This window comes from Coloeus monedula, assembly GCF_965178545.1.
Source record: "Coloeus monedula genome assembly, chromosome: 36".
In the NCBI taxonomy this organism is placed as follows: domain Eukaryota; kingdom Metazoa; phylum Chordata; class Aves; order Passeriformes; family Corvidae; genus Coloeus; species Coloeus monedula.
The window spans coordinates 27,077-53,943 of NC_138816.1; the positions used below are offsets into that span (position 1 = coordinate 27,077).

General features: G+C 52.9%; 1 long non-coding RNA gene across 1 annotated transcript; it reads right to left on the bottom strand.

Moving 5' to 3' along the window:
* Nucleotides 1–944: 944 nt before the first annotated feature.
* On the bottom strand, nt 945–25,762 carry LOC309584128. The gene is made up of 3 exons (XR_014227200.1): nt 25,622–25,762; nt 8,623–8,772; nt 945–3,145 (listed from the first exon to the last, which is right to left on the bottom strand). It is a non-coding gene; the product is annotated as an uncharacterized lncRNA (long non-coding RNA).
* Between the last annotated feature and the right edge of the window lie 1,105 nt (nt 25,763–26,867).

Sequence of the window (26,867 nt, forward strand, 5' to 3'; positions counted from 1 at the left end):
TTGTTGCTTAATGTTAAATCTGACTTTTGCTCATACCCTTGCCACTGGTTTTTCAAGCGATCTCAAACACTCTCATTCGTGACAGCAGCACAGTGTCCCGCCCTCACCGAGGGCCCTGACCCGCGCCCGTGTCACAAAGGGCCCCAGCCGGCACCCCAGCCACAGAGGGACAGACTGGAACCGGCACGGAGCAGCCCCGGACTTGTGGCCTTGTAGCCCCTGCCATGCCCCAAGCCCTGGGAGGCTTCGGCCACGCTCGCACCCGACAGCCGCAGCCCGGCCCTGCGGAGCACTGGGGCTGCAGCCCGGGCCGCTCGGGGCAGGAGGAATTGGCCGCATGGACGTGCCAGGGCCCTGTGGGCAGTGGCTCCGTGTCCCGCGGGAGGCCGGGGCCGAGGGTGTCCCTCAGGGCTCTGCCGGGGCACCGGGGCTCGTTCCTGCCTTCCTTGATAGACACCCATCTTTCAAACCAAGACACCCCTTTTGGATGATCCCCAGTGACCCCTGTTGGGCAGAGCCCTGGTGACCCCTGTTCCGGGTGATCCCCGCTGGGTGGGGGGAAGGTTTTGGAAAATTTTCTTTGCCTTCTCCTTGTGCTGCTGGCATTTGGTTGGTAATAAATTCCCTCCCTGTGCCCAGGCTGGGTCTGTTGTGCCCGTGCCGGTGCTTGGGGCGGGATCTCTCCCAATCCTTCTCTCAACTCCTGGGCCTTTCCTTGTATTTCCTGTCCTTGTGCAGTAGCAGAGGGTAGGGACAGAGCGGTTTTGGTGGCTCTGGGCATCCAGGCAGGGCCAGCCCAGCCCTGGGGGTTGCAAGGGGCTTGTGGGGGTCCCCCGTTAGCGGGACATCCCCTCTGGAGGAAAGTGTCAATAGCCAGAGATCTGCCGGAATGAACCACGCTTCTCACAGAGATATGATGCAACTCTGTTTATTCTATTGGCAGACCCACAGTTATACTCTAATTCTCCAAGAACACGTAAGCAAGCTCCATACTATTGGATTACAGCTACTGTTCATGCAGCCTTTAATAGCAAGCGATTGGTTACACATTAATATGCACGTGACTAACTAACATAAGTCTTTCTCTTTCAATAGTCAGCATCCCCCTCCCCAACATCCTGTTGGCTTGCCACATCAGCATTGCTCTTCTCTTTTTTCCCTAGTCAAGGACAGATCACTAATATAGCTTGGATTGTGCACGTATACATGTCCCTGTTCACTCAGCCATTTCTCTACAATTCCCCCTTTTTCTTCTTGCACAAGCCAAGCCCGATTAACAACTTTCTCTAAAGCTTTCCGTATGCACCCCAAACAACAACAAATTATTATTGCCACAATTACTAGTGTAGCTAGCAGACATAAACCTTCTTGAACCAGGTTTCCCAACCACCCTGTCAGACCAAGCGAGGACAGCCACTCAGAGCTGTCTGTATGGATCTGTATCTTTTGAAAAGCATCTTGCAGTTCTGAGAGCTGTTGATGGATATTCTGGGAATGGTCTGACAGGTTCATACAACACATACCTTCAAACTCTTTGCAACCATGGCCATGAGCTAGCAATAAAAAATCAATCGCAGCTCGATTTTGTAGTACAGCATGCCTAATGCTATCTACATCAGTTAAAAGCTTATTTAATATATGGGAAGTCCTATTAAATTCCTTTTCTGACCACAGGCCAACTTTTTCAGACTGCTATAGCCATGAGCTGCAGCACCCCCTGGGTTAAAAATAGCCAATGGTATAAATGCACTCAAACTCATAATGTTTACCTTATCATTACAATCTTTATCAAACGTGGAAACACTATGCTGGTATCTATTTCACATCCTATTTTTCCAACTTTCTGATGCCGTACTGTTTTTCCATGCTCGTATAGAAGGGGCAAACATAGTTAGCTTTCCCAGGCAGCAAGGACCCCCAACTGGACTATGCGGAATCCCATTCCATGCTCTATCTCCGCATATCAAAAACATTCCAGGAGGTAAAACCTTTCCTCCCGTTGTGTCAATAGACTCAGCTCCTCCCAACATGGAGGCATGTTCCAGCCTCCGATGGAGTGTCCTGATACGTTCTGTTTCTATGGAAAGGAGGCCATGCCCTGTCATGCCTGATAGTCCTTCCAAGGATCTCCAAAGAAGAAAACCCCAGACCCGTTGGCATATTGCATTGGAGGCACCACATTGGAACAGTTGGTCCATGGTGTTACATTAACAAGCGTACTGGGAAAGAGGGACCCATAAAGCTGTAGCTCTTGAAGAGGCAAGGTTGCATTTTTTGTTAAATTGGCAATAATACGGGTTTGCTGCAAGGAGTGCCGATAACTAGACCAACAACCTAAGCACTCGCCCCAGTTTGTTTTGCATTTGTTGCTCCACTTCCTCATTGATTTTCCCTATATCTGTCACCCATTTTTGAAACGTGTCCTCGAGTGAGATCCATGGCATGCCAATTAGACGTGTGCGAAATGGATCTGCTGCCGACCCCATGGCCAGACAGAAGTCTGGTTCGCCTGGTGAGCCCATGTTACCCACATGTTTTCTCTTTCTGACACTGAAGTTATCACAGCTTTACTCAGGGTGAAAGTACTTGAGAGGAGGAGCCACATGTAGGGCACCATGCCTGGGTTACAGTGGTCTTTTTACTCACTTGCAGATGTCTGATGGCTTCCTTCCCTGCCCACACTTCCAAGCTTAGTAAAAACTCGTGTGGATCCCTGAATGAGCTAACTTTTATCTGTTGTGGTGGAATTCTGAGCACGATAGACGCACACTGCCTAAAACGTCTTGTCTCAGGCACTTGATAACATTCTTGGCATAAACTACCTCGCTCGTCTACATTCCAAATTCCCCTAGTAAGCTCTTTAACCACAGCCCCCACAGCACAAGCGCAAGCACAAGCTATTATAACAGCGTAAACAATTTCTGTGGCGATTAGCATGCACACTCGGTGACTGTTCCCAGACTCCGAGTGGTCGTCCAAATGTGAGGTCGTCGGCCACCAAGCAAAGGTTCACTTCCCAAAGGTTGGGAACATCTGCTGTACGTCCTGGCTCAGTTGGTCACACACTCGCTGAAGCCACTTCTGTCGACAGCGGGACTGGGAGCAGGCTTGGTCCATCTGCTAGGAACCCATATTGGTCTGGTATCTGTAGAAACACAGCTATAACCTCGACCGTTAAATAACAATGGAGCTGCCCCCCCCCATTGTCCCGTCTGTGGGTCTTTATAACAAATTTGTACCCCTGGGGTGGCTTGTAACATAATATGGATGTTATGTGTGACTACAGGGAACTGTTCGGCATCTCCTGCCAAACTAAAAAAATTTAGAGTGAACAGTACCTGTTGCAGCCTAATTACAGGATCTGTTTGCTCAGTACCCTTCTGTTTAGCTAAATACTCCTTTGATTGTCCGATGGGCCCGTTCTATAATAGCCTGTCCTGTAGACACATGAGGAATGCCAGTACTATGCTTAACACCCCATAGCTGTAAAAACTTCTGCACTTGACCCACCACATAAGCAGGCCCATGATCAGTTTTTAAGGAGTCTGGTACACCCATGATGGCAAAACATGCAGTTAGATGGCAAATCACATGGATTGCCTTCTCTCCTGCCTGTGCAGTAGCCCATATCATTTTAGAAAAGGTATCTACAGTGACATGCACGTATTTTAAACGCCCAAATTCAGGTACATGTGTGACATCCATTTGCCACAGTTCACATGCCTGCAGCCCTCTTGGGTTTACTCCAAAGCCTAAACTTGAGCCGTGTTGGCTGCACTGTGGGCAGGCCCTCACAATCCCATGTGCATCAGTGTTGGTAATGTGGAACTGTCTTTGCAAGGCCTTTGCGGATTGGTGGAACATAGCATGACTGTTATGGGCTGCTGCAAAAGAGTCCTGAGGTGCCTTCAATAGCGGGCTAACCAAGGCATCAGCTCAGGTATTGCCTTCACCTAATCCTCAGTCAGAGAGGTGACTTCTGATGTGCAGTATGCTGCATGGCTCAGTCTGATCATGGATTGGTTGCAGCACTTTAAAGAACAACTGTCTGAGTTGTGGGTTGCTGGGTGGCTTAATCAAAGCGTCCTCAATTCTCATCACTACACCCACCACGTATAGTGAATCGGATACTACAGTCAATGGTTCTGTTCTCCACTGTATTAGTGCCCATGCTACTGCAGCTAATTCAAGTGTCTGTAACGAGTCCTGATCAGTTCTATACAGCAGGTGATGCTTCCATGGGGTCCCCTCTAGCCACGTGCAGGCAGCTTTTCTACTTGGTTTGCCTGCATCAATAAATACTGTATGTCCCTCTACAGGACGCTTGGACGCCTTTGCAGTCTCAAGCCACAGTTGTTTTCCTAACATTTGGAGTCGTGCATCCTTTGGGTACCGATCAATAACATCTCCGGGGTAGGCCAGTAACGCCACTTGTAGCGGTTCAGAGTGTTGTAACATCCATTCTTTCGACTCTGCTTTCAGAGGTAAAGCTATGAATGCAGGTTCCATAGCACCAATTTCAAGAGTCCTAGTCCTGGCTTTGCGAATCAAGTGGGCAATTGCCACTGTTCTGGCCCAAATGCTCATTGGAGGCGTGTGTGACATAAACACCCATTCCAATAGGGCAAATTTGTCATCTGGAGTTTTCGGTCGCTTTGTTGGGTGCTTGTGTTTGTTGTTGTTGTCGCTGCAGCCTGGCACTACAGACTGTGTTATCAACAGGGTCATTTCCCCCCTTTTCCTTTTGCCAGGCTGGCCATTGACAGAGCATTGCAAAAGGGGAAACCTCTTGGTTAAATACAAGCACCCCTATGGGTTCGTCTGGGAAGCAGCGATCAGCAAAGGCACCTGTAATCTTGTTCCCAACATGCTGCAAACAGCGGCGCTGGTCGTCGCTAAGCTGGACAGGGCATTGAGGAGAGGTACAGTGTAATAGGGGCATTAGTGGAGCTATTTCATCATTCCAGAGCCCTGTTATGTTGCGGACCCATTGTAAGTCACCAATTAAAGTCTGAGCATTGTGTAGGCTGGTGACATCAGTGGCAAGAGTCACTTTTTGAGGGCGTACAGAGCTAGAGGTAAGCACCCATCCCAAATACTTCCAGGGGCTTGATCATTGCACTTTTTCTGGTGCCACTATAAGATCTCTGTTCTGTAGCAATCGAGTGATGTAAGAAGCATCTTCATCACTAAAGGTCGTTGCCGACAAAACAGAATATCGTCCATATAATGGTAGATGATGGTGGCAGAAAAGTGCTCTCGAACTGGTTCCAATGCCCAATGCACGTATAACTGGCACATAGTGGGAGAGTTTTTCATGCCTTGAGGCAGGACGATCCATTCATATCTTTCTGTTGGGGCGCTTTTATTGACAGAGGGCACTGTGAAAGCAAAGCGCACAGTATCTTCGGATCGTAAGGGAATAGTGAAAAAACAGTCCTTAAGATCAATAACCAAAATTTCCCAGTTTCGAGGCAACATAGTAGGAGATTGCATGCCAGGTTGGAGGGCACCCATAGGCCACATTTGTTCATTTACTGCTCGTAGATCATGGAAAAGGCACCATTTTCCAGATTTTTTGGGAATTACAAAGATGGGCGTATTCCATGGACTGATGGAGGGCTTTATGTGGCCTGCTTGCAATTATTCATGTATCAGGTGCTTAGCAATCTGGAGCCGCTCTTCATTTAAAGGCCACTGCTCTACCCATACACATTTATCAGTTTTCCATGGAATTCTTGGAGTAGGTGGCTGATCTACAGTGGCCACACCTAAAAAGGTGTTGACACATTTAATGTGGCCCTATCTGGCTGAGGATGTCTCATCCGATGAGACCTCCCAAGCCCCCTGGAAGGGTCATGACATATGGGCAAAGAGTAATTTCTTGCCCTTCTGGCAACTTCATCTTTATTGCTTGCAAACTGCGCATGGGGATGGTTCCTCCCCCTACGCCTTGTACTGCCTCAATTGCAGGGCACAGAGACCACCGTCAAGGCCCCTTGTCTCTGCCGATGATTGTAACATCAGCATCTGTATCCATCATTGCAGTAATTTGATGCGCCTCAGTGTCATTTAACATGGCAATAGTAACCATGGGCTGAACTTTCATTTGCTGTACAAGATTGACCACTGTTCTTCCAGTGGACCCAAAGCCACGGTCTTTGCGATAAGGATGAGTATGAATTTCTTCTCCTGTGGGCTTGTCTATAAACACAAGCTGAGCAATCTGTTGTCCCGCTTTGATGTTAAGAGGGGGAAACAAGGTATAAGCGCAAATCATAATTTCTCCAGTGTAATCAGCATCAATGACCCCTGGTAAGACTATTAGTCCAGCAAGTCCTGTCGATGATCTCCCTAATAGCAATGCTCCAAATGAACTGTCCACTTCTACCACGGGGCCAAAAACACCCATGGGAATTTTGTGGACAGTGCTGTCCTTTAAGGTGATATTCACTGCTGCTGCCAAATTGACTCCCAGACTTCCCGTGGCAGGGGAGGGGGGGAAGGTCTTGGATGCTGATGCCTGGCCGACTACTTGTGTCGGAGCGTGGTAAGGCCTCGCACTGGATTTCCCATTTTTTGACCTCTTGCATACGGTTGTAGAATGGATATCCTTTTGGCATTGGTCACACCATACAGCCACCTTGCAAATGCGACAAAAATGTCCCTTTCAGCCACAGCGAAAGCAAGTTCCTGACTCTTCTCCTTGTGATTTAATGCCCATCTTTGTAACTGCAGTGGCCAGGAGCTTCGTAGCAGGTTTTACGGCCTCTGCTACCATACTGGCCATAACTTGTCCTTCTTGTTGCTGTACTGCTTGATTGGCTAGCTTGAGCATATCACTTACTTCCGCGCCCTTTGGAAGGGTGGCGAGGACACGTTTCGTATTTGGATTGGCTCCTTCAAATGCCAACAACTTAAACATACTCTGCTTTGCGTCCTCTATCATGTCTGATTGGCTGGCCAGAGCTTGCCAAAGCCTGTCGATGAAATGCGAGTATCCTTTGGAATGACCTTGTCGGATGGTGGCGAAGCTGGGTTGAGGCCGGGAATCAGGTACTGCATTGAAGGCTTGGCGGGCAAGCTGCGCTAACAGATGATGCACGGGCAGCGGGTATTGAAGCTGCACTTGTAAATGTCCCTATACTCCAGACCTGGTCAACATGTCTGGGTTAATACCGTATAGAGTTTCATTCTGCTGTTGCGGACGATTGCCCTCCATCTGTGCTAGTCTTTTCCACTCTTGCTCCCAGTGAAAGAACTGGGAGGGTGTCAACAGAAGCCTTGCCAGGTTAGTGCTGTCTATAGGAGAGTTGGTATCTGCTGTAAAAATTCAATCCAAGGCCATGTGGGTGGCCTCAGATATTATTCCATGATCTGTTACAGACTTCTTGGCTTGTTGCAAAATTTTCCAGCAATGCTGCTCATATCGTCGTTCACCATTCTGGAATATGATGGGGCACGCAATTTGCCCTGCCGCTTCCCAGTCTCCCTCCAAGATAGCATCTTTTATAATTCCAGACCACCTCTGTCCCAATTGAGAAGTAGTGGGAGCGCCCGTGACATAGGGTGGAGGTGGTGTGTTATCAAAGTCGGGAGGTGGAGTGGAGGGCTCTACTTGAGCCCATTCCTGTAGTTGCAGGGCTGTCTGGGCCACACCCTTTCGGGACTCAGTGGGACCCTGTTGTGGCTTGTGCTTCTGATGGAGCTTTTCTTCTTTAGAAGACAGAGCACAATCAAAATGTTGCTTCATTTGATGCATTGCCTCTTCTACTTGATGAGCCCATCTTTCCAATGCTTGTGGGTTCACACAAGATCCTGGGGGATGAGCAGGTAGCTCATTTGTCGCCTCTGTCATTGGTATGTCATCATCTGGCAGAGGAACAGTCTGTGGCTCTGGCAGGGAAACAGTCTGTGGCAGAGAAGCAGTCTGTGGTCTGGGATGAATCTCGGCTGGCAGTGGAGGTGGAGGGGGTGGACAAGCAGGGTAGAGGCGCGGCTGACAAGAAGGACTGCCCGTTGCTCCGCCCATTGACTGGTTGACTGTAACTTCCGCATTTGCCTGCAGTTTGCTCTGAGGTGTGGTGGTGGTAACTTCCTCTTTTGGCTTTGATTGCAAGAGCTCTTTCTCCTGCTCCCGCAGGAGCTCACTGACAGTCTCAAAGTGCTTCTCTGCTTTCTGCCCTTTTATCACGTTCGGGCTTTTAAACAGGCCACTCAGCCCCCTGCACTGCGTAGTTCAGACAGGAGCGACAACCCCAGCTGGTGTTGCAATTGCCTCCACCGCAGCCGCAGCTACTTTCGATTTGGCTTGCATATTTTTCAAGGCATTTATAACAGTTCTCCAGGTGGGCCCTAAGTTTGCCATTTCTTTCCCTTCTCCCTGGATAGTACAGTCCCACAGGTGATCCCCTACTCCCTCCACTTGGCTGCATCGAAGAGGAGGGGGAGGACTCGCAAATGTCCATGCTCCCGCGCCCATAAAATGAGCTTATTTAGATCATTTTCCTTGACCTCTTTCCCTCGCTTAGCGAGGATACTGAGGAGTAATTTCTGTGCTGCCACAAACTCTAAATCTATGCTAGCAGGGTATCACGGAGGGAAGGTAGCGACCCTTCTTACCAGCCTGACCGACGTCCTTTGACTCGCGGTCGACACTCTCCGCCTGCAGTATCTCTGTCGCTCGTCATCGTCACCCTTCTTTCGGTGATCAGCGAGTGTATCTTCCTCTGAGGAACGGTCCCTGGTCAGGCACCAGAAATAGCCAGAGATCTGCCGGAATGAACCACGCTTCTCACAGAGATATGATGCAACTCCGTTTATTCTATTGGCAGACCCACAGTTATACTCTAATTCTCCAAGCAGGCATAAGCAAGCTCCATACTATTGGGTTACAGCTACTGTTCACGTGGCCTTTAATAGCAAGCGATTGGTTACAGATTAATATGCACGTGACTAACTAACATAAGTCTTTCTCTTTCAATAGTCAGCATCCCCCTCCCCAACATCCTGTTGGCTTGCCACATCAGCATTGCTCTTCTCTTTTTTCCCTAGTCAAGGACAGATCACTAATATAGCTTGGATTGTGCACGTATACATGTCCCTGTTCACTCAGCCATTTCTCTACAGGTGTCCCCCCTTGCTGCAGTCCCAGCCCTTGGGCAGTGCTGAACTAGAGAACACCCTCAGCTGGGGCCTGTTTTTTGGGCACACCAGAGTCCCTGGAAATCTCAATCCCCATACTGGGATGCTCCTGAGCTCGTGGATATCTGGGACCCCATTTTTTGGGCTCTTCCGGGATTTCATAGCCTGGTTTTGGTAACAGTGTGGGTTCTGGGAGAAGGTTCTGAAAATTTCCTCTGTGTCTGGCAGAGCCAATCCCTGGCAGCTCCAAAGATGGACATGTCAGATGCACTGAACTCCGGGGAAGCAGAGATCCCCCTGCAGCCCCTGGGAAGAAGGGAGAGGTGGGGAGGGTACTTTTAAGGGTCTTTTCCTTCTCATTCTCCTTGCTCTTATTTTGTCAGTGTCATCAATTCAATTAATATCTCTAATTAGAGCCTGTTGTGCCAGTGCCGGTGTTGGATGAGGGATCTCTCCCGGTCCTTATCCCCACCTGGGAACCCTTGGTTCCATTTTTTCTCCCCTGTGCGGCTGCAGGGACAGAGTGGCTTTGGTGGGTGCCTGGCACTGGACCAGTGTCACCCCAGGCCATGGGCACCCCTGAGATCCCGCGCCCCTGGGGACACGTTTCTGGGCACAACTGAGCTCCCACCTGCCCCGCACCCCAAGGACCCCCCAAAAAGCATCCCGAAAGCCCCTCAGCCAATCAAAAACCAGCCGGGATGCGCTGAAGCCAATCAGAGCGCTAGGAGTTTATGACTCATCAGTTGCTGAGCAGAATTGCTGGAAAAAGGGTCCCCAAAATGCCCTCAGCCAATCAGAGCAGGCAGCGCTGCTGACCCCGCACTGGTCCAGACTGGAGCTCCCAGTGCAGCGCGGCTGCGACCTGCCCAGCGCTGGCCATGGGGCGAGTGGCAGCAGCTGGGGCCATGCTGGTGGCACTGGTGGTGCTGGGAGCCCCCCCGGCTATGGGCACGAAGCTCTCGGGTGAGCGGGGGGGGGGGGGTTTGACGCGATGGGAAAGGGGGGGAGAAGGGGAAAAGGGTGTGTGAGATCCCCAAAGTGAGTGGGAGGAGACCCGCCAAAGGAACAGAGGGAGGGTCTGAGGAATAGTGGAATGTGAGAAAAGGTTGGCAGAGGGTGGGAAAGTGGGGAAAAGGGGAGGGTGGGACCCCAAAACTGAGTGGGAGGGTGGTGGGGATTGGGGGGATTGTGGGAAAGGAATAGGAAAGGGTGAAAAGGGAGGAATGGAACCCCAAAACTGATCTGGGGAGAGGCTGGCGATGGAGGTGGGGGGAGCGATGTGAAAGGGGAAATGGAGAACAGGGTGGAAAAGAGAAAGTGGGAGTGCACGCATGAGGGTCCCATGGTGGCCCTGGGGCACAGGGGGTGAGGAGTGGAGATCCAGGGTGGCCCCTAGAGCTCTGGGCTTGCTGCGGGGTGCTGGGGATTGCTGGGGGAGCACCCCATGATGTGTGTCCTGCACACACAGGGGTGTCACAGTATGTGGGAAAGGCCAGGTCACTTCATTAACGGCGCTGATCGGGTGAGGTTCGTGAAGAGGCACATCTACAACCAGGAGCAGCTCCTGCACTTTGACTCCTCACTTTTTGTCAGCGATGTGTGCCAGGCACTGGAACAGTGACCAGGAATGGATGGAGGACAGGCTCAGGTGGATATGTTCTGCCGGCACAACTACCAGGTGTTCAGCCCATTCAGCGTGGACTGCAGAGGCAAGCATGGGGCAGAGCATGTCCCCTGGGGCCCTGCCCTGGAAATGACCCTGGAGTCTTTAAAAACCTCCCTGGGAATCACCCCAGAGCCATAAGCGCTCCTTGTGCCCATCCCCGGGGCCTCCCGCCCCCACCAAGTGACTCCCGTAGCTGTCCCAGTCCATCCCGCCCCCGCGTATCCATCTCGGTCATGCATGGAGCTGATGCACTTCATCCAATCAGAGCACGTCGCCCTGATGACTCATCAGTTGCCAGGCAGACCCACAGCACCAAATGCTCCTCGCTGGACTCGGCCTCAGTGCCTCGCACTTCATTCCCAGTCCCTCCCGGTGTCGGCACAGTCCCTCCCAGTCACTCCTATGCCCTGTCAGGCCATTCCCAGTCCATTCCGGTCCTTCTCAGTTCACTCCCAGACCTCCAGCCTCTGTCCCAGCGCCCTCCCAGTGCCTCCCCAGTCCCTCCCAGTCCATTGCCAATCTCTGTCAATGTCAAAATATCCCTCCCTGTCTCTCCCAATGCCCCCAAGCGTGTCCATCTCACTGGTGCTCTCGAGCTCCCAACTCGGCCCCGGCTGCCTGCTCTGCTCGGGGATGGATTTCTACCCTTCGGAGATCCAGGTGAGGTGGTTCCAGGGCCAGCAGGAGCTCTCAGGGCACGTGGAGGCCCACCTGTGGAGTATGCCCAGCCCCTGCCCTGGAAGGATCTCTGCTGAGATAAGAGATTTCATAATCGCCCAGCAGGACTCCCTGGAAAGGCAACCACTTCTTTGGTCACGGCAAGAAAAGACAGACCCACAATCCTTTAAGAGACCCTATGCAGATCCTTTGTAACCCATTGGCCTTTACCCATCCCAGATCCTTTGTAATCCACTGGCCTTTACCCATCCCAGATCCTCTGTAACCCATTGGCCTTCACCCATCCCCTCTATCCCTATAAAAGCAAGCCCTCTGGCCCGTGTGGGACTCAGAGAGAGCTCTCGTCCCTGGCTTTCTCCTTTGCCGGAGGGGACCAACAATAAAGCTACCTTCTGTGCCGAACCAGCCACACGAGCCTCTCGTCTGGCTTGGCCTGGAGGCTGCCCTGCAGAGCTGAGCTGAAATCACAAGCTGATAATCACTAAAGAGCTGACAGCCTCTGCAAGGGCCCTCCTGCCAGCAGCTGAGGGAAGACACCGGGCCTCGGGAAGGCGATTCCTTTTGGGACCATCTCCCCGGACCAGTCACCTCTTCCTGGGTCAGAGCCACTGACCCCATACCCAGCTGTAATAACTGACTCCCGAACAGCCTTGGACCCCGGACCCCGGACCTGGCCTGAGCTGCGTCTTGACCATGCCAAGACAGAACCAGACCTACGTTTTAGCAGGTCTTTTGGACAGGGACAGTTCGAGACCCTCGCCTCCCGCCTAGGACAAAGTCCCTGAGGATCAAACTGCCAGACCATCCCCCCAGCAGACCTTTCTAGGAGCCAGCCTCACCAGAAAACGGGATTTGTAAGTTTAAACTTGGGGCTCTCCTCCTCTTTCTTGTGCGCAACTTTAGGTAATTTTGGGGTTTTTTCTCTTTTTTCTGCTGAGGGAGGAACTAAGATGGGACATAGGCAAGCTAAACCCAGCCTTTCCCAATCTGAGAGAGACCTATACCCCTTTCTTCTAACCCTTCTCTTAAAATCTGACTTTAATTCTCTAAAGGTGTTCTTTCTAAGAAAAATCTCAACTCTTTCACTAATTGGATATCTCGAAATTTTCCTGATGCTACCACAGACTCTGTCCTTTCTGATCCGTTCTGGGACAGAGTGGGGAACAAACTCTATACCTCTCAAGCCAGGGGAAACCTCTCTGTTTCCAAATTCATTCATTTATTTCATTTATTGGTTAAAATGTGTCGTGCAACAACCCCCCCTCAGCCAAACCCCTTCTCTGCCCTTCCCCCCTCCTACTCCCCCTCTCCGCCTCCAGCCATGGCCAGCCAGAGCGCGGACCCCGCCAGCCGCCCCGGCCCTGGCCCAGCTGGGGCGCCGGCCACCCCACTTCCCTACCCCGATCCCCTATTTCCAGCAGTTCTCCCATACCCAACCCCCCCCGCTTGCCCCCTCGGTTCCGCTGCCACCCCCCAGGCAGCGCGCACGGGATCCATCCCAGACCAATCCCCCCTCCCTGGGATGGATGCCTCTGAGCCACCCCCAGCCCCATCTCCCCGTGCCCCTGGTATTTCGCAACCTTTCGCGCACGACAGCACCCTTCCCCCTCTCGCACCAGCTCGCGGTGCCTCTGACGCCCCCCACCCCACCGCGTCCCACCCCACTGCGTCCCACCCTGCCACATCCCTGCTCCACGCAGCCCTGCCCCCCCCCCCACCCCCACCCCAGCGCGGCGGCCCCGTCCCAGCAAGCCCTCCCACCGCCGCTGCCCCCCCCGCACCCACGGAGCAAGCATGGTACAACACGGGGCTGGTCCCACAGAGCCCCGCACACACACTGTGGGGCACGGAACAAGCGTCACGCCCCCCGCCAGCGTCTGCCCCTCTCACCACTGGCGGAACGCAGCTATCCGCGGCACCGCCTCAGGCTATCGCCCATAGAATGGAATCTCCCTCCCCCCTTCCCCCACCGCCAATGGCCCTGACACCCTGGCAGGCGCCGGCACATCCGCTCTCTCCCCCCCCAGCTGCATCTTGCGCAATCCCTGCTGATGCTCTCCCTCTCCCTACACCCCCCCCTCCCCCTACCACGCTTCTTGTGCAATCCCCATCTCCTCCGCTGCTGTGCTAGAGCCCACCGCCCCCCCACACCCTCCTACAGCCCCCCCACACCCTCCTACAGCCCATGTTGACTCCACACGGAATTGCGAAACTGGCATCACCTGCAACCCGACCTCCCCCCAAACGACCTGCTGCTGTACAACCTCTCCACCCCCATGCTGCCACAACAGATACCCTTCCCATCCCTCAAACCATCCACGACTCTCCGCTACCCCTGCCCTGGCTAAAGGAAAGTCGGCATTTCAAAAATGCCGCGCTACGCCTCCTGTATCCCGGCTCTGCCCTGCCACAGCTTATCCCTCCTTTTCAGATGACAGTAGCAGCAGCTCTGACTCTGAATCTCAGGATCGATGGGCACAGACACACAGGGAGGCAAACCGGGAGGGAGATTGGGAGTTAGCCCAGAAAATCTCAGCCTATCCAGTCATTACAGGGAAAGGGAGGAGGGGTGGTCCAACTACAAAAACATGGGAACCTATCCCATACCAAGAAGCCAAAGAGCTTTGCAAGGCAGCAAAAGAACATGGGAGAGGGTCACATTTCTTTAGAAACTTGTTGGAAGTCACTTTCTCTGCCTATACATTAGTACCACATGATATTAAAGACATTATTAACTGCATCCTTTCCCCTGCCGAATATATGTTATGGGAAAGGCATTGGAAAAGACATTTAAAAACACTGTCTGACACTTATGCTAAAGATGCAAATCAGACAGATTGGACAATAGAACAACTGGCTGGAGAAGGTGACCTCCAAAAACCCTCAGATCAAGCTACAACCTTATCTGAAGTAGCATTACAAGACATAGCTAATGCAGCAAAAACATCGCTGCTCCTTACTCCTGATGATTCTGTTCCTACACAATATTTCTCTAACATCAAACAGTCAGCAAATGAAAGCTTCATTCATTTTTTGATCGTTTGAAAGCTAGCTTAGAGAAACAGACAGAGAGTCCGGATGGACGAAAAGAACTTTTGGGTAAATTTGCCATGGTAAATGCTAACGAACAATGTAAGAATATCTTGAGGGCCCTACCTATGGACACAGAACCCACAATAGAACAAATGATAGAGAGCTGTACACAACACACATCTGCAGAACACACAATGACCCAAGCAGTTGTAAAAGGCATCACAGAAGGAGTTTCCAGTGCATTTGCTGCAGCAGTCTCTAAGGAGAATGCCTACTGTTTCTATTGTGGTGAACTTGGACACTTTATAAAGGACTGCCCACAAAGGTCACCCACCCATGACCATCGTGCCACCTACCAAAGGCACCAGAGACAGCAACAGCACCAGCAGCATCCAAAAAACTTCTATCGGAGCACGGTGTCAAGGCCCCGCACCCAGACAACAAATCAAAGGCCATACTACCCCGCCCCCACTGCGAACTCCACATCGGACCACTGAGAGCAGACAGCTGGACCTCACCCAGCACCATCATCCCAGGCAATCCCAGAACACGTGAGAAGGATCCAACACATGGAGCGCTACCGATCGGAACCAGACGCCAACTGGTAACATCACTGCCATTTAACTTTGTTGACAAGCGTTTTTATCGTATCCCCACAGGAAAGTATGGACTGCAGAATGGCCCATGGGACATTCTTCTCCTAAGCGATACCATCCATGGTCCAGAACAACTCTTTGTACTACTAGAGATACAAACAATGTGCTCTGGACAAGAGATTCTTGTCCAGCTTTGCTGCATGGACGCACCTTTCTTTCTCCCACAGGGAACACTGATTGCTCAAGCCTTTTTACTTCCACAGAACCACCCAGAACAGCTTCCTCTCAATCCTACAGCAATGTGGATAGAGATCGTGGGCTCAAACAAACTGACCATTGAGTGCAGCTTGTTCTGTAAAGGAGAGAGGGTCTACCGCCCAGGGATGCTGGACACCGAAGCAGACGTGACCATCATCGCCCGCTCCGAGTGGCCAGGGAATTGGGAACTGGGGCCAATGGCAGGTATGATCTCCAGGATTGGTGGAGTTGCAGTATCCATGAGAAGCAAACAAAATGTTGTCATTGAAGGACCCGAAGGCAAGATAGTGACCACCCAACCATTCGTGGTAAGAGCCCCCATCACCCTATGGGGCAGAGACCTTTTATCCCAGTGGGGTGCCATCCTTACCATTCCCAGCCAGGATTTCTGACTGGGGCCACTGAGAAAGGCACGCTGCCATCTACTCCCCCGCTCACCTGGAAGACTGACAACCCAAAGTGGACAAGGCAGTGGCCCCTTGATAAAGAAAAACTTAGCGCGCTGGAAGCCCTGGTGGAAGAGCAACTTGCCAAAGGTCATATCACCGAAACCACAAGCCCTTGGAATTCCCGTCTTTGTACTGAAAAAGCCCGGCAAAGACAAATGGAGACTACTCCAGGACCTACGAAAGATCAATGAGGTCATTGAAGACATGGGCCCCCTCCAACCCGGCCTGCCATCACCATCCACACTGCCCTGAGACTGTATGTTGGCCATCATAGACATTAAAGACTGTTTCTTTAACATCCCGCTCCATCCTCAGGACGCACCACGGTTCGCCTTCTCCATCCCCTCTCTTAATGAACAAGCACCACTCAGAAGATACCACTGGCTCGTCCTCCCACAAGGCATGAAGAACAGCCAGACCATCTGCGAGTGGTACATCGCCCACATTCTGTCCCCCATCAGGAGCCTATTCCCAGAAGCAATCATTTACCACTGTACGGATGACATACTAATCTGTGCATCAGAAAAAACTTACTTGGACAGAACTCCTAAAAAGACAATTGAAGCCATAGAAGAAGCAGGGTTTGAGATGTGTGAGGACAAAGTGCAGCACTCCAGCCCATGGACTTACCTTGGCCTCCAGATCCATGAGAGAACCATCGTACCCCAGCAACTCGCCACCAAAGAGGATCCCAAAACCCTAAGGGACTTACACAGCCTGTGCGGATCCATAAATTGGATACACCCCTTACTGGGAGTCACAACAGAAGACCTCACTCCCCTCTTCAACCTCCTCCGCAGCAGCAAAGACTTGGACTCTCCATGTGCCCTCACACCTGAAGCCCGAGATACCACCACCAAAGTCCAAGAAGCCCTGTCTTCACGCCAAGCATATCACATCAAACCCAGCCTGCCTCTCCAGTTTGCAGTTTTGGGTAAGGCTCCCCGTTTACACAGACTGATCTTCCAATGGGACCCTAAACTCAGAGACCCTTTGCTGATACTTGAATGGATCTTCACAAGACATCAACCTACAAAGACATTAATCACCTTCCAAGGGGTAATGGCACATTTAATAAAAAAGGCCAGAACTCGTCTCCGCTCTCTTGCAGGCTGTGAGTTCGCATGCATATACTTGCCATTGACCACTGAAGATCTGAAGCAGTTGCTCCAGACCAATGAGAGCCTCCAGTTAGCCCTAGATAACTACACAGGCCAAATTTCCATTCACATGCCAAAACATAGATTTTTTTACCGTGATGCAGCTTTTAAATTGATTCCAAAATTAATCCAAAGTAGAAAACCTCTCAAAGCTCTGACCGTCTTTACTGATGGGTCTGGCTCGTCCCATCGGTCTGTCATGACATGGAGGCAACCCAATACCCAAAAATGGGAATCTGATATCCAAATAGTAGAGAGATCTCCACAGATTGCTGAGTTAGCAGCTGTTGTCAGAGCCTTTGAGAAGTTTAAAGATGAACCTTTTAATCTGGTCACAGATTTGGCTTATGTCGCTGGTCTAGCTATGAGGGCTGAACATGCTTTTCTAAAGGAGGTCTCCAACCAAAAATTATACCAATTGGTTTCTACATTAATCCATTTAATCTCGCACAGAAAACAGCCTTACTACATTATGCATGTGAGGTCACACACTGACCTCCCTGGTCCCATTGCCGAAGGGAACAGGAGAGCAGATGCACTGGCCATGCCAGCAGAGACTGCAAACGTCCCTGACATATTTGCCCAGGCAAAGTTGTCACATGCATTTTTTCACCAAAACATTCCTGCCCTCGTCAGAATGTTCAAGCTTTCAAAAGATCAAGCAAAATCTATCATTACAACGTGCCCGAACTGCCAGAACTACCAAATACCATCTATGGGTACCGGAGTCAATCCCCGTGGTCTGAACAGCTGCCAATTGTGGCAAACTGATGTAACCCCCTTCCCATCCTTTGGGAGATCCAAATACATGCACGTGTCAGTTGACACATTTTCTGGGGCAGTGTTTGCATCAGCCCATGCAGGAGAAAACGCCGTCCACGTCATCAAGCATTTTCTCCTTGCCTTCGCCACCCTGGGAGTCCCTGAAGAAATCAAAACAGATAATGGGCCTGCCTATACCTCTCGTAAGTTAAAAGATTTCTTCAACCAATGGGGAATAAAACACAAGACAGGCATACCTAGCAACCCCGCAGGACAATCCATCATAGAAAGGACCCACCAAACCCTCAAAAGAGTCCTCAATCAGCAACGGAGAGAAACAGAAATCTTGTCTCCTGTTGAAAGACTCTGTAAGGCTCTCTATGTCATTAACTTCCTAAATGGTACCTCATCAGAGCCTGACCCCCCAGTACTCCACCACTTCTCAAATTCAACTCAAGCTAAGCTCACAGAGAAACCACCAGTGCTGGTGAAGGACCCAGAATCACACCAGGTCTCTGGGCCTTTCCAATTGATTACCTGGGGGAGAGGCTACGCCTGTGTCCAGCTACCATCTGGCCCAAAGTAGTTCCCAGGAAAAAGTATAAAACCATACTTAAGCCCTACAAACACTGCTTCCACAAACACCAACAAAAACTCTCCTGAATCAAATACAGGACCTCCCCAAAACCAGACCAGCTCGGCATGGAGATGAAAACATCACTGGATGCCCACCAACCAGGAAAAAGATCGTCCCACCACACGGCAGCAGTCGAAACAGAAAGCTGAACAAGAAGCTATGGCAAAAGTCAAGCCGTAGGCCAGACACAGCCTGAAAAACTGATCCTTAGTTTATATGTTACTTCCCCTTGTTACCCAAAATATCCCCTTCCCTCAACCCATGTCAAACCTCCCTAAACCCCAAAACTTCCCCTCTCACCACAAAGCTAACAAATATCACTTATATTCCCTCTCAGAAGTCCCATTCCTGCCCAAAGATGAAATGTATCTATGTTGATGCTGTCCTCACCGCTGCCCCGATGACCTCAAATAGAGAAGAGCCTAGACTGGGTCAATGACCTTTTTGGACGATGGGGAATAACAGGATGGATTGCATCTTTGATTAAGGGAGCTTTGTGGGTATTCATTGTAATCATTACTGTGTTACTGATGTTCTCTTGCCTCCTACGTTGCTGCAGAAAGGCTGCTGGGAATGCCTTTTTAATAAATACAGAAGGGGGAGTTGTGGGGTATGCCCAGCCCCTGCCCTGGAGGGATCTCTGCTGAGATAAGAGATTTCGTAATCGCCCAGCAGGACTCCCCGGAAAGGCAACCACTTCTTTGGTCACGGCAAGAAAAGACAGACCCACAATCCTTTAGGAGATCCTTTGTAATCCACTGGCCTTTACCCATCCCAGATCCTCTGTAATCCACTGGCCTTCACCCATCCCCTCTATCCCTATAAAAGCAAGCCCTCTGGCCCTGTGGAGAGAGAGCCCTCGTCCCTGGCTTTCCCCTTCGCCGGAGGGGACCAACAATAAAGCTCCCTTTGTGCGGAACCAGCCACGCGAGCCTCTCGTCTCTCTCTCTGGTCTGGCTTGGCCTGGAGGCTGCCCTGCAGAGCTGAGCTGAAATCACAAGCTGATAATCACTAAAGAGCTGACAGCCTCTGCAAGGGCCCTCCTGCCAGCAGCTGAGGGAAGACACCGGGCCTCGGGAAGGCGATTCCTTTTGGGACCATCTCCCCGGACCAGTCACCTCTTCCTGGGTCAGAGCCACTGACCCCATACCCAGCTGTAATAGCCACCGACATCGTCCCCAACAGGGACTGGACCCACCAGCTCCTGGTGCTGCTGGAAACTCCCCCTGGTGTGGGGTCACCTCCACTTGCCAGGTGGAGCATGTCAACCTGGAGCACCCCCTGAGCCGGCACTGGGGTACGGCCCGGCCCCCACAGCACCGGGAAGGGACTGGGGAGCCTGGGAGGGGGACTGCAGCATTCTGGGTGTAACTGGGAGGGAGTTTGAGAGAGCCTGCTTTAAAATGGGAGAAGTGCTTGGGGGTCTGACAGGGCTGGGAAGAGGTTTGAAGGATGTTGGGGAGGCTGGGATGGGGCTACAGGGGTCCTAATGGACACTGGGAGGGAGTTTGGGGGTGCTGGGTGTAACTGGGAGGGAGTTTGAGTGAGCCTGGAGGGGCTGGAAGAAGACTGGGGTTGGGTGAGGTTGGTTGTTGTAGCCACTGAGCCAGCGATTGTGATGGCTGAGCGGCCAAGGAGCCCCGAAATAGCAGAGACCTGCTGGTGGACAGATTCCGAGGTTTAAGAACATCCCCTGACCTCATGGTGAGAAAGGAAAAGCCTCTCCCCTCACACTTCCGGGTGCTATGCAGACTTAGTCTCTTTGATTGACTTGTACCCCTACACGCCCCCAGACCTTCCCCATTGGCTCCCCTTCCCCAGTCCCTCCTTTGTACTGCCCCCGTGCCCTCAGATCATTGGTTCTGATGCTCCCCCCACTCGGGTAGATAAACCCTGGACCCTGCATGGTTCGCTTTCTTTCGCCTTTAGTCTCCCTCTGTGGATGCAGCAATAAACCATCTTCTGTGGAATGCCATGTGGGAGAGCCCTCCTGACTCTTTGTTTCTGGTAAGGTGACAGCTATCCGGCTTGAGCGTGTGGTGAGAGTATGTGCCTAACAGCCGCACGGGTGGAAGGAGTAAGCTTGCTGGAATGCTGCTATACTGTACCCACCAGAAAGATTCCTTGCCAGGGACGTTTCAGTGAAACGCAGCTACCCTTCACGAACCCACATACAGTGCGTTGGTTGTGCAGGGAAGAGACTGGGAGGGGTCCTGGTGGGGCTGGGAAGAGATGGGGATGAGGTTTCAGGGGGTCCTGGGTGGACTGGGGGTGACTGGAAGGGTGCTTGGAGGGGCTTGGATTGTTTGTGAGAGGTTTTTGGGGTGTCCTGACACCTCTGGACTCCCCAGAGATGCTGCTGGACGCCGCCTACAACAAGATGCTGACAGGGAACGGGGGCTTTGTGTTGGGCTTCATCTTCCTTGGGCTGAGGCTCGGCTTCTACCTGTGCAAGAAGATGACAAAGGGGCCCGGGGGTTGTGTGCCCCCTCCCCCCAGGGAGTGTGTGCTTCCCCAAGTTCCCCAGCCCGGTGTCACCCCCTTTTCTCTGCCCACAGAGCTCCTGAGCCGCCGGCGGCCGCAGCCCCTCCCCCTGGCCTCGGGCCCGGCCAGGACCCCCCGCTCCGTCCCCGCGCTGATTTTGGGAGGGTCATGTGTCCCCCCCAGCCCCGCTGTCACTCCGCCCCTGCCTGGCTGCTCCCAGTGTTCCCAATAAAGCTTCCCAGTTCACCCCAGTTCCCGAGCAGCATTTTTTCTTGGGGAGTGTTGGGAGCTCGCAGCTTCCAGAACTGAGGCCCAAATATCTTTAAGGGTCCCTGGGAGGGTTTCATTCTGGGGCGGAGATGTTTGGATCTTGCAGGACCTCAAAGGTGAGCTGCAAATGCACCTTTGGGGGATATTTTGATGGTTCCACGTGACAATCGCCCGGTCCCAGGGTGGGAGGGCAACATCGGTCTTGGGGCCCCCCAGGAGAGTGGTGGAGGGGAACACCAGGAGCCCTAGAGTGTGGTGAGAGGCGAGGAGCAATCCTGGAGCTGGGCGACTTCCAGCAGCCTGGAGAGGGGGGGAGCCTGGATAAGGGGGGCCCCCCGAGAGATTTGGGGCGAGCTCTTCCCCCCGCTCACCTGCAGGATGAGGAGGGGCCGATGCTCCTGGGGCTGTGGCAGACAGAGCCAGTGGCAACCCTCAGGCTTCTCCTGTTCCTGCTCTTCCTTTTTCTCTCTCCCTCCTGCTCCTCCTCCTTCCTTATCCCACCTCCTTCTCCTCTTCTCTTCGTCCCTCTGCTCACCTTTCCACAAAGAATGGGGTGAATCCCTCATAGTTGGGCCAGCAGCACATGTCCACCTGAGCCCTTCTGTGCTCCAGCCATTCCAGGTCTCTGTTCCAGCACCCAGCTTTCACCTCCCCATCCAGGGTGTCCCCCATGTAGAGCCCCACATCGCTCATAGGGCTTTTCCCTGGTGTGCATCCTCTGGTGCCACATGATGCCAGCGTTCCACCTGAAGCTCTTCCCATATTCCAAGCACTTGTAAGGCCGCTCCACATGTGTGGATCACCTGGTGCTGAATCAGGCTAGAGCTCTGGCTGAAGCTCTGCCCACATTCCCGACACTCGTAGGGCTTTTCCCCAGTGTGGATCCTCTGGTGTTCCCTCAGATGGGAGCTGTACCTGAAGCCTTTCCCACATTCCAAGCACTTGTGGGGCTTCTCCCCGCCCTGAGGCTTCTCCCCCAGCTCCAAGCTCCCCCTGGATCTCCGGCCACCTTCCCGGCACAGGGGGGCTCTTTCCTCCTTGGATCTCTCTGAGCTGCTTTTGCAGCCCCTCCTCGTGCGGCATCTCCAGGGCTTTTCCTCCTCCTCTATCCGGCCATGCCTTGGGAACGACAAATACTGGTTTGGGGGGAAAAACAAGGGGTGAGCGCCTTGGGGTGGGGGATTCCTCCTGCCCAAGGTCATCTCAGGAAGTCACCGGGCATTTTGTGTTCATAAAAACCTCCAAAACACCAAGATTCAGCCCAGAAAAGCCTTCCCAGGAGTTCCCCCTCTCTGGTCTCTCCATTTTAATGTTCTGGGGGTATCCCTTTCCTGGGCTGATGGGGCATCCTATGGAACCAGAGGTTTCCCCCTCTCCAGGGTCTCGCTTAAGGATGCTGAGGGATTGTGCAGGTCCCTGACTCTCTATCTCGGGAGTCCAGGAATCCCAGGGGTGTGCCCCCCTGTTATCCAGGCTTCCCGCCTCTCCAGGCTGCCGGGGGTCCCCCAGCTCTAGGACCGCCCCTCTCCACTCACCCCACTCTGTGAGTCCTGGAGTTCCCCTCCACCACTCTCACACTGGTACCGGGCAATTGCCACGTGGAGTAGCTACAGCTCAGCTTTGGGGTCCTGCAAGATTTAAATATCCCCGCCCAAAAAACAAGCCATCCCAGGGGCCCACACAGATATTTGGGGCTTATATCCGGAATCTGTGAGAAATAAACACAACCCAATAAAAAACCACCACTTGGGGACCCCGTGATATATTTGGAGTGAACTCCCCCTCCCCACTAAACTATGGGGATGGAGCCCCATGCTTCTCATGCTCCTCTTTTTCCTCCTCCTGTTCCTGCTCCTCTTTCTCCTCTCTCCGTTGTCTTCCTCCCACTCTTCCTTGTGGGGGGACACATTTGGACACTGTGGCAGGATGGGGACCAGCTCTGGGATACGGGATGTGGAGGGGAGGGTGAGCACAAGGAGGAGAGGAAGGAACATCTAGGAAATGTGGATTGTACATGGAAGGATCAGGATTTTCTTTTAAGGATCTTGTTTGGGTCACTGCAAAAACAAATGATTTTGCAGAAAGCTCAGCAGCTGTCAGAGGATGAGCACCCACAGGCACTGAGGGGGCTGCAGGAGAGGCACAAGAAGCCCCTGCAGCACTTGGCCAGAAAGGCTCAGCAGGGGAATACAAGAAGGGATGAGCAAAAGGCCAAGGTGAAGGCAAAGGCCATGGCAGAGTTTCTACAGCCCCCCAGGGATGAACCGCAGGGCCCAAGGGGGCCCCAGCACCCAGGGGACGGCGGCGGCCACAAGCACCTGGCACAGACATTGCCCTCCTCGGCATGGCAGAGCCGACCCAAACAGCCCCTGGCAAGGAATCAGGGCTCCAGCTGCAGGCCACAAGGACACTGCAAGCACAGACAGCAGCACCCTCAGCACGAGCAAGTCCAGCCCTGATGGACATGGATTGGCAGGGCTCTCAGAGCTCCCAGCACACCAGGGACCCACCGCACCAGAGCCCTTGAGAACATTCAGGGTGCGTCTGGATCGAGACAAGGCCGCTCCTGACAGACACAGGGGCCTCTCGATCCACTCCGAATCTGAGACCTAAGGGGGGGAAATTGTCAAGAAGTTCTTTGATTAGTCAGGCAATAAGTGGGAAAGATGAGCAGGTGTGTTTTATTCAACCACAATTCATAGATGTGGGAGATGGGTTTGAAATGCATCAATTTTTGTCCCTCACCCCAAGCTCTGCCTCCCTGCACTGACGGAATTTGCATCGCTAAAGGCAGAGCCCACACTGAGCATCTCTGACTGCAACAGAAATTGCTGAAGCTGCAAAGGAAAACTGCAAACTGAGAATGTTGTGAAATCTTCACTCACAAAAGCGGGGGGGAATCATCCCTCTCCCCACTCCAACATCTGCTGGCACTCTCTGTGTTATATAGGGTGGGTTGGACCACTGGGCTGCTTTTGCTACCATAAGTTTAGGGAAATCAGTTGGGAACCAAAGTACGTGATGATCTAATCAGAGAAAAGCGGTCAATTGATGCATCCCTGGCATTTCTGGGACCACCCAAAAATGGGGAAAAGATGAACGGCCACCAGAACAAATCCTACAACACCATGGAGCAGCCCCTGGGAACCCAAACAAATTCATACCAGATGCCTGAGAACCCACTGATCATTTCAATGCATCATTAGATTACAAGCTGTCCTCCAAATCATAACCAAGCACACAGCTCCAGCTCCTGACCTTCTCACCCACCAATCCACTCCCATGAGCAGCGCCACATTTCACCCTGGGATGGCATCAGATTCTCTTTCAGTAGAAGGACCAGGAGGTTGTGGAAAATTAAATGACTCAAACTGCTCTTGGCAAAGAGATGACAATGGAAAAGTGGTGAAACAGAGAACAAAGGAAAGAAGAAAGCAGCTCATGTCCCTGTCCAAATGTCGAAAGGATGGGAATGGGACACGTTTTCGTGGTTCCCTGGCAGACCATGGGTTAAACCAATGCTGTTTCTCCTCTTATGTGCTGTAGCAACTCTCATCTTTTTGCCATGCACCACACCTTGCTCAGTGCAGCTCATTCAGCAGGGGATCAAGGGCATGCAGGTGGCAGCCAGGCCTCCTGACCCAGAAACGGCTACAAAAGGACACAGAATGAGGTCACTGAGAATAATCCCAAAACCAAAGAAGGCCCACGAAGAACAGATTGAGTCAACGATAATTAAAAGACAATTATTGGAAAAATAAGAAGAGAAGGGATTGAAAAGAGTAACATGAAAGTGTCTTTACAAATAGATAGTGTGAATCTGCTTCAAGATAGGGCCAGAGACTTGTGCACAAGGAAGTGACAGGAGAAACCATCAGTTTCAAAAATGTTACTAATTGACACGAACTGCTGCTCAGCCAAGGTCCTGCTAAATTCCTGAACTTCCTGAACTTGGATCATCTATTATACAAAAAGGGGGTGCATATTAAGGGGCACATGCAGCAGGCGGATCGGGAAGTCTGTACCTTCCAAGGACCTCAGCCACTGGGGGAAGGGACATGGAGATGCGGCCGGGCAAATCGGCATAAAAAGGAGGCTGCGTCCTCCAACACTTGGACAGACCCCAAGGGAAATGCCCCGTGGCCTCTCCCTTTGTCCACGAATAAAGTTACTTTTACAGGACTCCTCCGGCTCCTCTGGGCACACAAACCTCTGGCCACGGGAACTTTCCCGCACACTCCCGGCCACGGGGCAGCCACCTCTGTCCTACCCACAGCAGCCGGGACGAGCCAGCGCTGCTCCGGCACCGGCTCCTGCCGAGGCAGCAGCGGGAAGGAGACCGCGGGCAGCCGCTCCCGCAGCGCCCTCACGCCAGGGCCAACACGGCGCCCACACGGCACAACGAAGCCGCCACAGCCCCCTGCCGCCCCCTCCGCCCGCAGCCAGCCCCGAGCCCCGCCAGAACCGAGCGCGGCTCCCACCTGCGCTGGGGCCGCCTCCGAGCTCCGCCGCCGCCTCACCGGGCTCCGGCCGCCGCCGCCGCTCCCGGGCCCGCACAGACGCTCCGCCAATGGCGCCTCTGCTGCGCCACGGCCGCCCTGCCGGCGGCTCCGGGCCCGGGCTGCTCCCCACTCCGACCAATCAGCGCGCCAGAACCACGACTGACGGCAGCACCGCCCAATCGGAGCGAGGGGCGGGCTCTGCACACGGCCCAGCCCCGCCCCGCACTCCCAGCGCCCCCCGGGCTGCGTGAGGGGAAAGCCGCAGCTGAGGAACAGCCTTGGAACGGGCCCGGCCCGAGCCGCCGTTCAGCTGAGAAGAGAAACAAAGCTCTCCGCTGCTCCCGGCCCGACCTGCCCAGCCCTGCGTGTGCGGTGCCTCCGGCTCCTTGGGAAGCCCTGCAGCCTCACTACTCCCGCCCCTAATTCGGAGCATCAGAGCATGGCTTTGATTTCCCCGAGAAAGGGAAAACCGCCCCAAACCCCTTTGGCTGAGTGCACGAGGGAAGAGATTTGTGGCAGAAAACTCCCAAAGTCGTTTATGCCCAGCTTGGGAAGAACAACCCAAGCCAAGCGGAGCTGGGACCCCCCAGCAGCGCCTCTCTGCCGCCCCAGCTGAAGCCCTCGCTGGCTGCTCCAGGCTGGATGGGCAGACTGGGAGCACTGGGAAGGGGCCCCGGCTCGGGGCGCAGCCCCCGGGGCAGCCCCACGGCCCCACGGCAGCTCCAAGGCTCCGCCAGCCGGGATGGAACGTGGGAGGGGGAGCAGGGCAAGGGCCGGGGCTGTCGGTGCCCAGGGGACACAAGGGACAGCGGGGGCACTTCACAAGCATTTCATGCAAAAGATAAAATCATAAGGAAGACAAAAGCAACAGCAACAGTGGCACCATAGCCCAGGGCCACACAGGAACATGTCCCATTGGAGTGGGGGGACGCTGGCCCGATGTCAGGCACCCACCACAGCCGCTCTCTCCCTGCCCTCCGCAGTTGGACAGGGGACAGAAATTTAACCAAGGGCTCATGAGTTGCGATAAGGACCAAGAGACATCCCTCATCAAACATTATCACGGGCAAAACCGGCTCGAAACTGGAGATATTAAGATAAACAAAATTGCCCAATCAAAATTTATGAACGAATAAAATTTATTATGCGACCAAAATATCGGTCTGAAAAGCCATGATCAAGAAAAGCAGCCCCGAGCCCAGGGTCGGAGCTGGGTGAACACGTA